Source organism: Eleutherodactylus coqui, chromosome 7, assembly GCF_035609145.1.
Source record: "Eleutherodactylus coqui strain aEleCoq1 chromosome 7, aEleCoq1.hap1, whole genome shotgun sequence".
In the NCBI taxonomy this organism is placed as follows: Eukaryota; Metazoa; Chordata; class Amphibia; order Anura; family Eleutherodactylidae; genus Eleutherodactylus; species Eleutherodactylus coqui.
Window position 1 is genome coordinate 112654491 of NC_089843.1, and position 13136 is coordinate 112667626.

The window sequence follows — 13136 nt, forward strand, 5'->3', positions numbered from 1 at the left end:
CTTCTATGGGATCCTTTGTCACGCGCTGAAATGTCCAAAAAGAGAAAAAAAACCTGTTCATACGCAACTACGCACTGTAGCGGCGAGTGTACTTGCGCATACGCCTGTGTGCCTTTGCCCTCAGTTGGAGGGTGAAATGTGCTGTGGATATACACTAAGATATGCATCAACAGCCACACAAAATAGTGTAGATTCTTGCTGTGTTTTTTTCTGCCGCCTAGAATCAGCAGTTCTCCTGGCACATGTGAACAATCCCTAAGGGTGGGCTGCTACTTATGGGCCAATGTTCTGTGCTTGCCCCCCAGGCTGGAATTTGCCAGGCAGCCCTTGATGAGATATCACATGAGCAGTCGCTTTCACTGAAATGAATGGGAGTTACATAAGAAGCGCTCAATGGAAGCCCTTGACAATTTCTGTGTTATCTATCCTTTTCAATGGATGTGATCATGCACTCGGAGGTTTGCTTCCCCCTGAAAGTCAGAACAGAACATATGGACATATCAAAACCACTATTGTGCTGAAACCCCTCTTAAACTGTATTCCCACACGAGTTCTGTCTGATTCCGAGATGAACTGAACTCGCACAGGAGAAGAACCAATCCATTTGAAGAGTTGATTCACATGAATGATTCCTTGTTAGAAACATTGCTGCATGTCCTATTATTGAGCTGTTCTTGTTCAAGAATTACCCATAACTTTCTATGGGAGCGTGAAAAAAAAAATGTTTGACTCGCATGCCATGCGATTTGTATGCAAACGTCAATATTTATAAAGCATTTTACTATTGGGACCACGTGTGATGTTTTTGGTTTTTTTTTGCACATTCTGACTTCCATTACAATCAATAGGAGTAAAAATTAGGTTATCAAATTTGGCCTGCTTGAACAACAGTAGAGATGATCCAGGGGTTAGCACTGCTGCCTTGCTCAACTTCAAATACCCATGAAGTTCACATTAAAACCTAGAACTCCTGTACTGCAAGGCAGCAACGCTTAGCCAACACATCTCAATGCTCAATGCAGAGAGACAATATTGTGGCGATTTAGCAAAAATCGGCCCAATTTTATTGCTGGGCTGATTACGACGAGAAACACTACTCATAGCGATACCATGATCCATGGTGGCCTAATTAGAAGTGTCTCTATGAAACTATGCCATTTCATATAATGTCCATTTTAGGCTACACACCTCAGATTTCAATGGTTTCGTTTTCACTAGCAGTATTCTCGCCCATTAATAGTACAGCTGGGAAAAGATAAGGCTTGCCCTAACTTTCTCGCACACAGTTAATACTACGGTACATGCATTAAAGACAGGGCAGGACCTATCTTCCTGCTGTTTTTTTTTCAAACTCGTGCACTAGCGTGGACTTTGATAAGTCTGAGTAAAAAGAAAAAAAGTTAATGCGCAACTATGCTCCGCGAGTGTAGTAGCGCATACACCCATGTGTTTTTGCCCTAAACTTGTGAAATCTATGGCTCAGTATATTTGAGCTCCATTTCCTACAGAGCCAACTTATTTGGTTCAGTCAGCAATGGGGATAGAAAAGGTTGCCTGCAGGTTCTGTGACTATGGATCCCCAAAATACATTTAAGTAGTAATGCAAAGATCTGGGGCCGATTGATTGCAGAAATATCTGCAAATCCTGAGCATCCATGCTATACAGCGTAATGGGGTTATCATTACAGGATCGGCATGGACAGATCAGCCATGTGTGAGCATTGTGAAAGTGACATTACAAGTAAGCTGTCATTACTTATTTATGTGCACAAGCAATGGTAGAAGCTTACTGACAAATGTCATAGCATTTACCCATACAACTTACCTTATAAATAACTGAATGCCGACTAATCATTCCTGATGTAGCAAAGCTGAACTTGTCATCTAGCATTGTAGGACAGCATTGTTTGTGCATTACTATAAGGCTGCTTTTAGAGAAGTGTATTCTAAGTCGGTATTTGGTCCTTATTTTGAAGACCGTAATATGGAGCTTATGTAAATCTGTGTGTCTGTTCACATGGCCTTTTTTTCATGTCCATATTTTAAAAACCTGTGTACTGCATTAATCCATATTATTTTCTATTGGGTAAATAGGGTTCAGTATTTTCCCTGTGCAATATATAAAACCATTGACAGCAACCATGGAGGCAAATACAGATCAAAGGATGAAACACTGATGACATATGGTGCAATGTCATCTATAACACTTCAGCATTACGGACGTTTCACAATTTGATGACATCGGAAGTCGGCTAAAGGTGCTTTTACACGGGAAGGAAATTTGGTCGCAACACGCAGCTGAAGCCAAAACCCATGTGGCTGGATGCAGATTTTGATGTAGCATTGCTGGCAGAATAATGCCATTTCCAATTGCACATCAAAATTCTCATGGAGGCATATGGATTTTGCAGCATTTCCATGTGTTAGGGTATGTTGGTCAGAAACGCTATCTTTTCTCCTTAGGGAGAGCCCCTAGACGGTGAGTGAGGAGACTCAAATGGCCATGCATGCTCCTCTGGGTAATATGCAAATAAGGGAGATGGAATAATACCTCCACAGTGACACCTATTGGAAGGCAGCATTCCTTCAAGCCAAAGTCAAACTCTTTATATAAGCCTTGTATCAATGACAGGGAATTAAAAGCAAACCCAAACTCCATGTACATACAGCTGTTTCAGGGTTTTTGCCCTTCATCAGTGTACAGTAGGAGTCTGGCTTTGCTAGTGAGAGGGCTGGGATGGGGGTCAGAAACGCTATCTTTTTTCCTTTGGGAAAGCACCTAGACGGTGAGCGAGGAGACTCAAATGGCCATGCACGCTCCTCTGGGTAATATGCAAATAAGGGAGATGGAATACTACCTCCACAGTGCCACCTGTTGGAAGGCAGCATACCTTCAAGCCAAAGTCAAACTCTTTATACAAGCCTTGTAACAATGACTGGGAATTAATGTTCACACAGCGGGATTCGCAAACTGCTACACTTAGGTGTTAAGACGATGCAGCGTCCATACTTGTTGGTGTATGGGAGAGGACAGTGCGCATTCTGTTTGACTACAACACCTAGAGCTTTGAGGTTGCGCACTATCGTTATACAATATTTGAGTTGTTATAGTACTTGCTGTCTTGTGTTACAGCAACGACCTCTACTGAATTTTAGTTCTCACCGGCAAATCAGTTACATACGGCGAACAGATGTCACCTAAGGGACTTTTTAGGTGTGAAGAAATGACTCCAGCCAAATTCATACAGTGCTTATTTCTTCTAACCTGCCTTAAAGCAGATCTGTCAGTACAACTTGTAATTTACTGATATATATCCCCGCTCACTTGTGTGTCCAGAGGGCACAGACGGAATGATGGACAGACTTCTGTGTATGAGCATGCAGAGAAGGAAAGTTGTCAATCACTTAGTAAGACTGCCCCGAAGACTCATAAGCCCGTAGTGAAAAGCATTTAAATCAATAAATTCCAAATTATACTTCATTTTCTCCTACAAAACTGTATTTTACATCCAACACTCCTTGCCAGCTGGACTGTAAATATAATGGTAACATATACTGATGTACACAAATACACAAATCACTATTAGATAGTTACATTACATTTTACTGTCCTTTGTTGCTGAATTTTGGTGTGGATTCTGCAACTGAAATTCCACAGCACACACATGATGTGTGACCTCACCCTAAAACCAGACAGGGGTGATCATCTGCCATACCTGTCAAGGGTCGGAATATGCAGTATTAGACATCAAGTGAATTATCCGTTCTTGGAGTTGACATATTGGAAGGACGATGGTGAGTATATTACAGATATTGCAGTAATGATTGTATAACAGGGTCCCACTTGTGACCCCAGTGTAGTATGTAACGTCTTGTTGCACAGGCTCTGAGGGCTTGCACTCTATTTCTATTATAAAACTAGCCCATGTTTGAATACTTGCTCACATCTCTTTTTCTGGGATTTTAAATGTTTTTAAATGTCTGTGTTTTATGTGTACTAATTATATTATCTGATACTTTATATTACTGAGCCGTATGATTTACACACATTGCTCTAGTGCTAGCAGTATACTTTAGTGCGTTCTCTTACAGAGCACCCTTTGTTGTAAGGTTCATTATTGAATAGTTGAGACCAGCCCTTGTTTAGTACAAAGTTCCCATATTGACTCCGGTCCACTGATGTAAATACTTACAATGGGCATGTAAGTATTAGAACTAGACTGGGTAAAGGTCCTTTTAAATGAGCTTTGACCAATGAAAGGAAGTAAGTCAGTCCATGTGTGTCCATATCATTCACACGGGCAGATGATCTTCTGTATTGGGCTGAATCATACTTAAAGGGGTTGTCCCGCGGCAGCAAGTGGGTCTATACACTTCTGTATGGCCATAATAATGCACTTTGTAATATACATTGTGCATTAATTATGAGCCATACAGAAGTTATAAAAAGTTTTATACTTACCTGCTCCGTTGCTAGCGTCCTCGTTTCCATGGTGCCGACTAATTTTCGCCCTCCGATGGCCAAATTAGCCGCGCTTGCGCAGTCCGGGTCTTCTGCTCTCTTCAATGGAGCCGCTCGTGCAGAATGCCGACTCCGTGTAGCTCCGCCCCGTCACGTGCCGATTCCAGCCAATCAGGAGGCTGGAATCGGCAATGGACCGCACAGAAGAGCTGCGGTCCACGGAGGAAGAGGATCCCGGCGGCCATCTTCACCGGTAAGTATAGAAGTCACCAGAGCGCGGGGATTCAGGTAAGCGCTCCGGTAAGCTTTCTTTAGGTCCCTGCATTGGGGTTGTCTCGCGCCGACCGGGGGGGGGGGGGTTGAAAAAAAAAAAAACCCGTTTCGGCGCGGGACAACCCCTTTAATACAATTGTTCATCCCCATGCCATCATCATTGGTTGATTGTGCATCGCCCCATTTACACTGGAAGATGTGCAGCTGACCAGCGAGCATTTTGGTTTTTGAGTAGAGATGAGCGAGCGTACTCGGAAAAGCACTACTCGCTCGAGTAATTTGCTTTATCCGAGTATCGCTGTGCTCGTCCCTGAAGATTCGGGTGCCGCTGCGGCTGACAGGTGAGTCGCAGCGGGGAGCAGGGGAGAGCGGGCGGGAGAGAGGGAGAGAGAGATCTTACCTCCGTTCCTCCCCGCTCTCCCCTGCAGCTCCCCGCTCCGTGCCGGAACCCGAATCTTCAGGGACGAGCACAGCGATACTCGGATAAAGCACATTACTCGAGCGAGTAGTGCTTTTCCGAGTACGCTCGCTCATCTCTATTTTTGACATAATAGATCTGAAAGCTTGTCCCAGTGGCTGCTCTTTGGCAAGATGTTATATACTCATATCTGTAGAACATCTGTGGTTGTGACTCCGGGGGCTGCCCCATGTGCTCTGGTTCCGTTTCCCCCATCAAAAAGGGGCTCATCCGTTTCTTTGTAACTAGACAAATCATTCCTAGACCATGGCGTACCACTGCCGTCTCTACCAGGGAGATGTGGACAGAAGCCATAAACACCCTTATGCGATACGAAGACATGCGAGCAGATGAGGACCACAATTCTATAATATTTTTACTATGTCTGGCAGCCCTGGATATTCACCCAAGCCTCTTCAGGTTTTAGTGTGGGACTAGTTGGGTCATAGAATGTGCAACACCCTATAATACTCGAGCCATTGATAGCGCTGACCAGTGCCCCTCCCACTCCCCTTTCCCTGTTCTTGCCTATATCTTCCACCTTTTTTTTGTCCTATTAGGTTTTAGTTTTGGATATTTTTTTTACACGTAAACACTAAGACAACTGCGTTCTTGCTTATTGACAAGATATGGGATGTGACACTCTGAGATTTGTATCTTGATGGTAAATCTCATAAGTACATTGTAATCCTGTTTCTGGTATATGGTTCAAGCAGATGGCTAATAAAATGCTTTTGAACGTAAAACTATGGTAAGCCGATGAATGAGCATTTGCTTATTTGTCGGCAAATCGTTTGTCCTTTTACCCAGCCCTATAATCGGGCAAATGAACATTCAGGCCCTAATAAAAGAAATCTGCAATTCTATCAGACTGTCTTGTGGAATCATTTCTAACCACTTGAACAAAATCAGTATATAAGAATTGTTAGCAGTGTGATGAGCGCCTTTAGGGGACTGATTGGTGCTACTTTGTCGGCATCTAGTGGTGGTTTATGTGAAATGCAGTCCATTCCACTGCTGCTACATGAAATGCGGCATTCAGTCACAAGCTCTGCTAATGGTCTGCGGAGGTTCCGTACTGCAGGATCACTATATTTAATGTGTGCATCACGCTCTGTGTGTTAGCAGTGCTACATCGCTGGCCCAAGTCCATTTAGCCTTTTGAAAACACCATTTACATATTAAAATTAGCAAAAACTAGCTGCCCAGTTTGATGCCAGCTTTCATGCCCAGAACCATTTTTGGGCCAGGCTGAACTCAACTGTAATTACCCTGTGTGTGTTGGCAGTGTTGTATCAGTGGGTCAACCCCATTTAACCCTTTGAAACTACAAGTTACTTATTCAAATCAGCAAAAAGTGGTTGTCTGCCCACGTTGATGCCAGCTTTCATGACCAGAACTACTTTGTGCCAGGCTGAACTCAGTTTGATTTAGGGCATCATCATCTGTGTGCAGACAAGTCTACTTTAGTGGCCCAAACACATTTATCCCTTTGAATCACAGTTTTGTGCCAATTTCAGCTGTGTTCCCCTCGGCGGGGGGGGGGGGGGGGGGGGGGGGGGGGGGCTCCCTGCAATATAATTTATTATTAGAATAAGTTCTCTTTATTAATATGCACTGGAAAAAAAGAAATTTATTGTGGATAAGAGACTAAATGAATAAGAAACCAACTTCAGCATCTTCAGAATTTGTAAGTCATAATCAGGAGTGGTGCAGAATACAGAAGAGGTGAAAATCTGTCCATCACATTTCCTTTCTGTAGGATCCACTCCTGGTTTTGGCTCACAAATACTGACCAGAATACTGCGGTGCGAAAGCTAACAGTCCCTTTCATCATCTAGGGGCTGCACCAGTATCTCTGTGTACTACAGGTTCTCAGTCACACTGCAGTATTGCAGTATTGCATTCAGTGTTTTGCATTACTGTTTGTAGCCAAAACCAGGAGTGGAACCTATAGAGAAACGTATATAATGCTGGCATCACGTACAATTTCTTATTAAAAAAGCCAGCCTAATAAAAACATGTTTAAAAAAAAAAAAAAGCCAGCCTATTTTGCAGCAAGAAATCTGCATCCAGATGTGTGCTTTAGGTCAACAGCCCTTCAAACATTGTGTTTTAATTCCCCTTTTTTCTCACTTTTGGTGGTTTTGGGGTCCATCAGAATAGCAGCATGCTGTGGGTCGGTTGTTTTTTCAGCTGTTTTCCCCACATGCTTACACCCATGTCACATCGGCTTTAGGCCTCAGTTCAGGGTTTCCCTCTCTACTCTGTTTTTGGAGGAGAGAAACTGCAATAAACCCGGAAAAAAACATGTTTTTTCCCTATTGATTGCAATGGGGTTTCAAAAAAACTGAAAACAAACAGAAAGGCTTCCATTCTGACAGGTTTCTGTTTTTAGGACAGAAAAATAGGGCAGTCTGAGCCCTGATGCAGGTGTGAAAACAGCCTAACCCAACTCCCTGTAGAAGTCAGGCCCAAACCTCAAGGTTGTACTACCATGGGGGCTTGTGGAAAGGTACTGTGCATGCTGGGGTGCACAACCCGAGACTTAGGGCTCCTGTCCACGGGCAGATTTTCCCTGCGTTCCCCGTGGCGATAATCCGTCTGCGGGGAACGCAGTGAACGCTTTCCATAGCCCTCCTGTCCACAAGCGGAGAATCATTGCGATTCTCCGCTCGCGCCCGGCAATTGCCGCGATTCTCCGCAGTGAGCCTATCTGTTGTTGTTCTTTGGCCCCTAGTCATCAGGGCTCTTTCAGCCTTCCATGTCGAGATATCTCAAGTCTTGGCTGTTGCCTTAAAATGGGGCTATGGCTTGGGCAACCTTTCTCCATGGCCTCCGCCACTTCATAGATCTCCTGTCTACTGCATCTATAGTCTGCTGCTCAGAGCTGTGACACAGTTTTTATTCCTTATGTATGGTGCATGGAGAGCATTGTGAACCTTCGAGGATCTTCTCGGTGGAGTGGGCACTAGCAGCTCATTTCCCTATTAAGGGGCAGTCTCTCTAGTGGTGATGCACTAATTGTGTTACTGCTAATGTCTGTCTTTCCCTGCTCCCTGACAGGGAAGCTGGACCTTCCACTGGTGCTCCCAGTGCTTCTTTTGTATTTCCTCTCTTCAGCCGTGTCACTTGGCCAGCGAAGGAGCCTTCCACCAGTGGTGCCTGGTGACCTCCTCACCCCTCTGCCCATCCTCTTTTCCAGCTGTATCTTGGACCTGAGGATGAGGGGCTTACTGCTGTCACAGCGACTGTAAGCTGCCTCTAGCTGTAAGGCGGAATGCGGTGCAGCACCTCCACCGAACAATTCAACATGCCAGGTCTTTCTTTCTCCCATCATGTGTTTGTATTGGGAGGCCTCCACACATCATACATAGTCGGTGGGTTTGGATGCTTTTTCTCTTATTTGTAAGGGAATCTTTAGTTCGCACTGTGTTGATCGTACAGTTGATAGTATACAGATGTAGCAAAGCACTAATACATTATACTGTGGCACAGAACTTTTTCAATAGTTTGCAATGGTTTTTGTTGCAGGGAGTTATCAGTGTTAAACAAAATTGGCCAGTAGATCAGCGCTAACATCACGGAGAAATCTCAGTTCTTCTACTCTGTGCCATATGCAAATGAGCCCTAGACCAATCTAATGGTGCTAATAACTAATAGTGCTAATTTCCACCGACAAACTTCCTTTACGTTAAATTTTGTAACATTTGTAGATTTGAACCAATTGCATCCCCTTTTGTACTGCACAGTAATACCCCTATAGAGCACATTAGCTTTGTGTACTAGACCACCCCTGTAGAAGCATTAACCCTTTCCAATCCACTGTCTGACGTCTAAAGACATTCTGATTGAAGGCTGTAAAGCTTCTGATGTTGGAAAATGTCCGGCAGGGTATTCTTACTGTATATTACTGACTGCTCTGTTGTCAGGGGCCTCTCCAGCCTGTCCAATACCGCAGTACTGGCTCTAGCCAGCAGGTGGTGCCATTGTATCATGGCAGAAAGAGAAAACCCCCTAGGAAACCCTGAATGCAAAATTGGATTGCAAAGGGTCAACAGTGTTTTCCTAGTTATACAAAAAAAATGCACAGAGGTTGGTTATAAACAAAAGTTATATTCACTGTTCTGTTTCCCCGCCAGTTCAGCATAACCGCTTCTGTCCGCACCAGTAGTTTCTGTTGACAAACTACAGTGATGACATGGCAAATGTGACTTCTGCAGCCAATCACTGGCCTCACTGGTCTTGAGTCATATGCTGCTGAGGCCAGTGACTGGCTGCAGCGGTCACATGTGTATATGGAATGTCAAGCTGCAGCCAATTCAAAGACCGTCAGTGAGGATGGGAGCCGTGGTGTTGGACCGACATTGTAAGCATAACTTAGTTTCTAATTTTTAACTACCCTCTGCGCATTGTTTGTATAACCTGGAAAATGTCTTTAAGAGCACAATCCTGCACAGTGCTTACTGGGGAGCCGAAAACTGCATGGACCTGCAAGTAGGCGCAGTTTTCTAATCAACTGTAAAAAGTTAATAGCTATAGACGCCATGGTTTTGTAGGTAGTCAGTGCAGTCATTAACAATGAGCAATTCAATTTTTACAATCAGTTTGAAAACTGTGGCAACTGGCATGTCAGCGAGGTTTCAGCCGCTACATAGGATTGTACCCTTAAGGCCGGTCTCACATGGATGGGCCAGATTTTGCATGCGGGAGCCCGCAGCGGAATCCGGCTCTGTTCCCGGCCGGAGTCCACGCATACCTGTATTGCAGATTGATAATGTGTAATGCAGATGGGAAGCACTTTTCAATTTTTTTGTTCGCCCCGTGCGGATGGGGCGCAGGTCGGACGGCTTCCATTAATATCAATGGAAGCCGTCTATGTGGTTTCTGCAAGAAAATAGAACATGCTGTGACTTAATTTCTGCGAGCAGAAATCACAATCGCTGTCCGCTCATATGAGTCTGATGCGGGCATATGATTTAGTGTACCACGTTGATGCAAAACACTGAAGGCAATACTGCAGTGTGAATGCCTGCGGAATACCGCGGATTATCCGTGTGGATGACGACGGCGGATTCCGCAATGCAAAGCCGGTGGTGTGAGACCGGCCTAAGGGGTTTTCCTCATAACATCTGTCCAAATAGTCTATTAGGGCCATTGTACAGCACCGTTCTCAAATAAGTAACCCTCTTTATTGGTTGAAATGTATGCTTTGTAAAGTGTTGACTAGTGATGAGCGATGAAATAATCGGTTTGGAATTTGTCCGATTTCACCAAAATCATTGAGAATCGGGACGGATGATTCTGACTCCTATTAAAGGCAATTTGCCCTCCAGCCAATCCCTAATGCAGCCAAAGCCCCCCAACTTGCATGGGAATACAACCACACATTTAGGAACATTATGCTCCAAAAATTGTTAAAAATAGTGTATAGTGGAGTAGAGGGTCCCTCATAGCACAGGGGTGTCACTGAAAACAAAAGAAGGCCCTCATAAGGTCTCCTAGATGAAAAATTACACTAAGGCTGCATTCACACGAACGTATATCGGCTCGGTTTTCACACCGAGCCGATATACGTCGTCTCTCTCTACAGGGGGGGGGGGGGCTGGAAGAGCCAGGAGCAGGAACTGAGCTGCCGCCCCCTCTGCACTATTTGCAATGGGGGGGCGGGACGGGGGGGGGGGGGGGCTAATTTGAGCAATCTAGCCCCGGCCCCATCCCGCCTCCTTTCATTGCAAATAGTGCAGAGGGGCGGAGAGGAGGCAGAGAGGGGGCGGGAGCTCAGTTCCTGCTTCTGGCTCTTCCATCCTCCCCCTCCCCCCCCACAGATGAGGACGACGTATATCGGCTCGGCGTGAAAACCGAGCCGATATACGTTCGTGTGAATGCAGCCTAAGAGAGACAGCAGGTGTGCTGCTTGTTTTAAAAGCAATATCATAAATTTTGCAACGAACAGATTTTACCGTGTGAACAGAACAGCCGAGCACGGGCCTTCTCCAAGAAAAAGCTGCAGAGCTAGAGCTGTTTCTTGTACTTTAGAAAACATGGTGAAAGCAGGAGAGCAGCAGCAGCACCAGCACAGTGCGCTCCATGTGGAAACATGATCACTATAGCTTTGAATTTCCATATTGACATATTTTTCATTGGGGTGCTGGAAAAGTTGGAGGAGGAAACATGATGGAAGCAGGACCACCACTACCAGCACTTTGACGGCAGAGTGTGCTTCTCATGGAAACATGAGAGATATAGCTATGTATTTCCATTTATACACATTTTTCATTTGGGAGGAAGTAGGAGGAGTAAATATGGCAGAAACAGAAGTACAGTAGCAGCAACAGTACCTTGAGGGCACAGAATAAATCTAGGCTCAGTTATATATGCAATTAAAAATTGCAAGCGTGCTAATTAATCAGCGGAATCTGCCATGGGGGCGCAGAAGTTGGGTGAAATCCATGCCTTGTTCATTTTATAAACGTCAGGCGATCCACATTGTATGTGGACAGGAGGTTGCATTGGTCAGTTATCACACCCCCCAGCTGTGCTGAGCATCCTTTCTGACAGCACACTGGCAGCGGGGCAGCAAGCACCACTAAAGCCTGTTGTGCAAGCTCTGGCCACTCGTCCTGTCAAGACACCCAGAAATCAAAGGGGTCAACACCCTGTCTGAGTACATCCACGCGGGAGCTGACATACTCTTGGACCATCATGGATAAGTGCACACATAGCATGGCGTTTTGCCGTGATTCTACTGCCATTTTCGGATCATTGTGATGGGTGATATCGTGCGTTAAAAAGCGCGAAAACGCGGTAAAATAGAGCAGTCAGCGGTAGAAAGCGTTTGGCCTCAGTGCTACCCTGTGCTGTTGCTGCAGGCTGCGACAGGCTGAAAAAACTATGCAACATCTCTGCTAGACTTCCCCTGCCAGAGGTGGTGCTGCTGCTGTAGCGGCTTCCTGTTTGTCCACCATGAGCCAGAGCTACAATCCATTGCAGATGCATTCCAGCTGCCATGGGGAAATGCTCTGCTCAAGCCTCTTAACAGTCAATCCTGATGCTGCTGCATTTCACGCTCCCTTTCCACCGCTAGAATGAAATTTTTCTTATGTAGCGGGAATCAAGGAAAGTGGCCACCCAATGATGATCTGATGTTTTGATGTGGGCTATGTGATGGTCCTTCTGCAAGCACTGCAGCATAAAAGCATTCATATGCCTCAAAGTGCCTAAGGGAGATGGCCCACATTCCTCGAGGTGAGGCCTATGGTCTCACACATGCGTTGTGGTAAGCTCCACGATTTAAATGGCGGCGCTTTGCCACGTTTTACTTTTGTTTTTTAGTACTCCATCATTAATGAGGAGTGCTAACAGCTCAAAAATAAAAAAAACACCGCTCGAAAATGGTGGCACTGAAAAGCACTGTGATCGAGCATCTGTCCGAGCGTCTCCCATTGAAAACAATGGAAGTGTTATACTGCACTAATCGCGGTAAAAAGCGCCTGCATGTGGGAGGCCTTAGAGCGTCCTCTGGCTTGTCCTGCCATCCACATAGAATAACTGGGGTTAGTGATGCATGGAAGGAATGTTGCGTAGCCGCCTCTCCTGCCTCTGGACCTGTATTATCCGCCTCCTCTTCTTCCTCCTCTTGCCCTTCCAACTCTACATTTCTCTCATGTGTGGAGAAACGTGTTGGAGAAGATGCAGTGTTGATAATAGCGGACTTGTCAGACAGTTGGGAGATTGATATCCCTTCCTCCTCCGTCATTGTCCCTGAGGCTCTATAGTGTCTATTTCAGCAGGCAGACAACAGGGACGGTCATACTGATTAGTGCATCATTACGACTGGCCATTTTGACCATGTTTTGTGTAGACACATAACATTGATGCAGCTTCTTTCTCTACTCCGACCACTACAACCCACCTTATCTTCTGTGCTGGTATACAACTTCT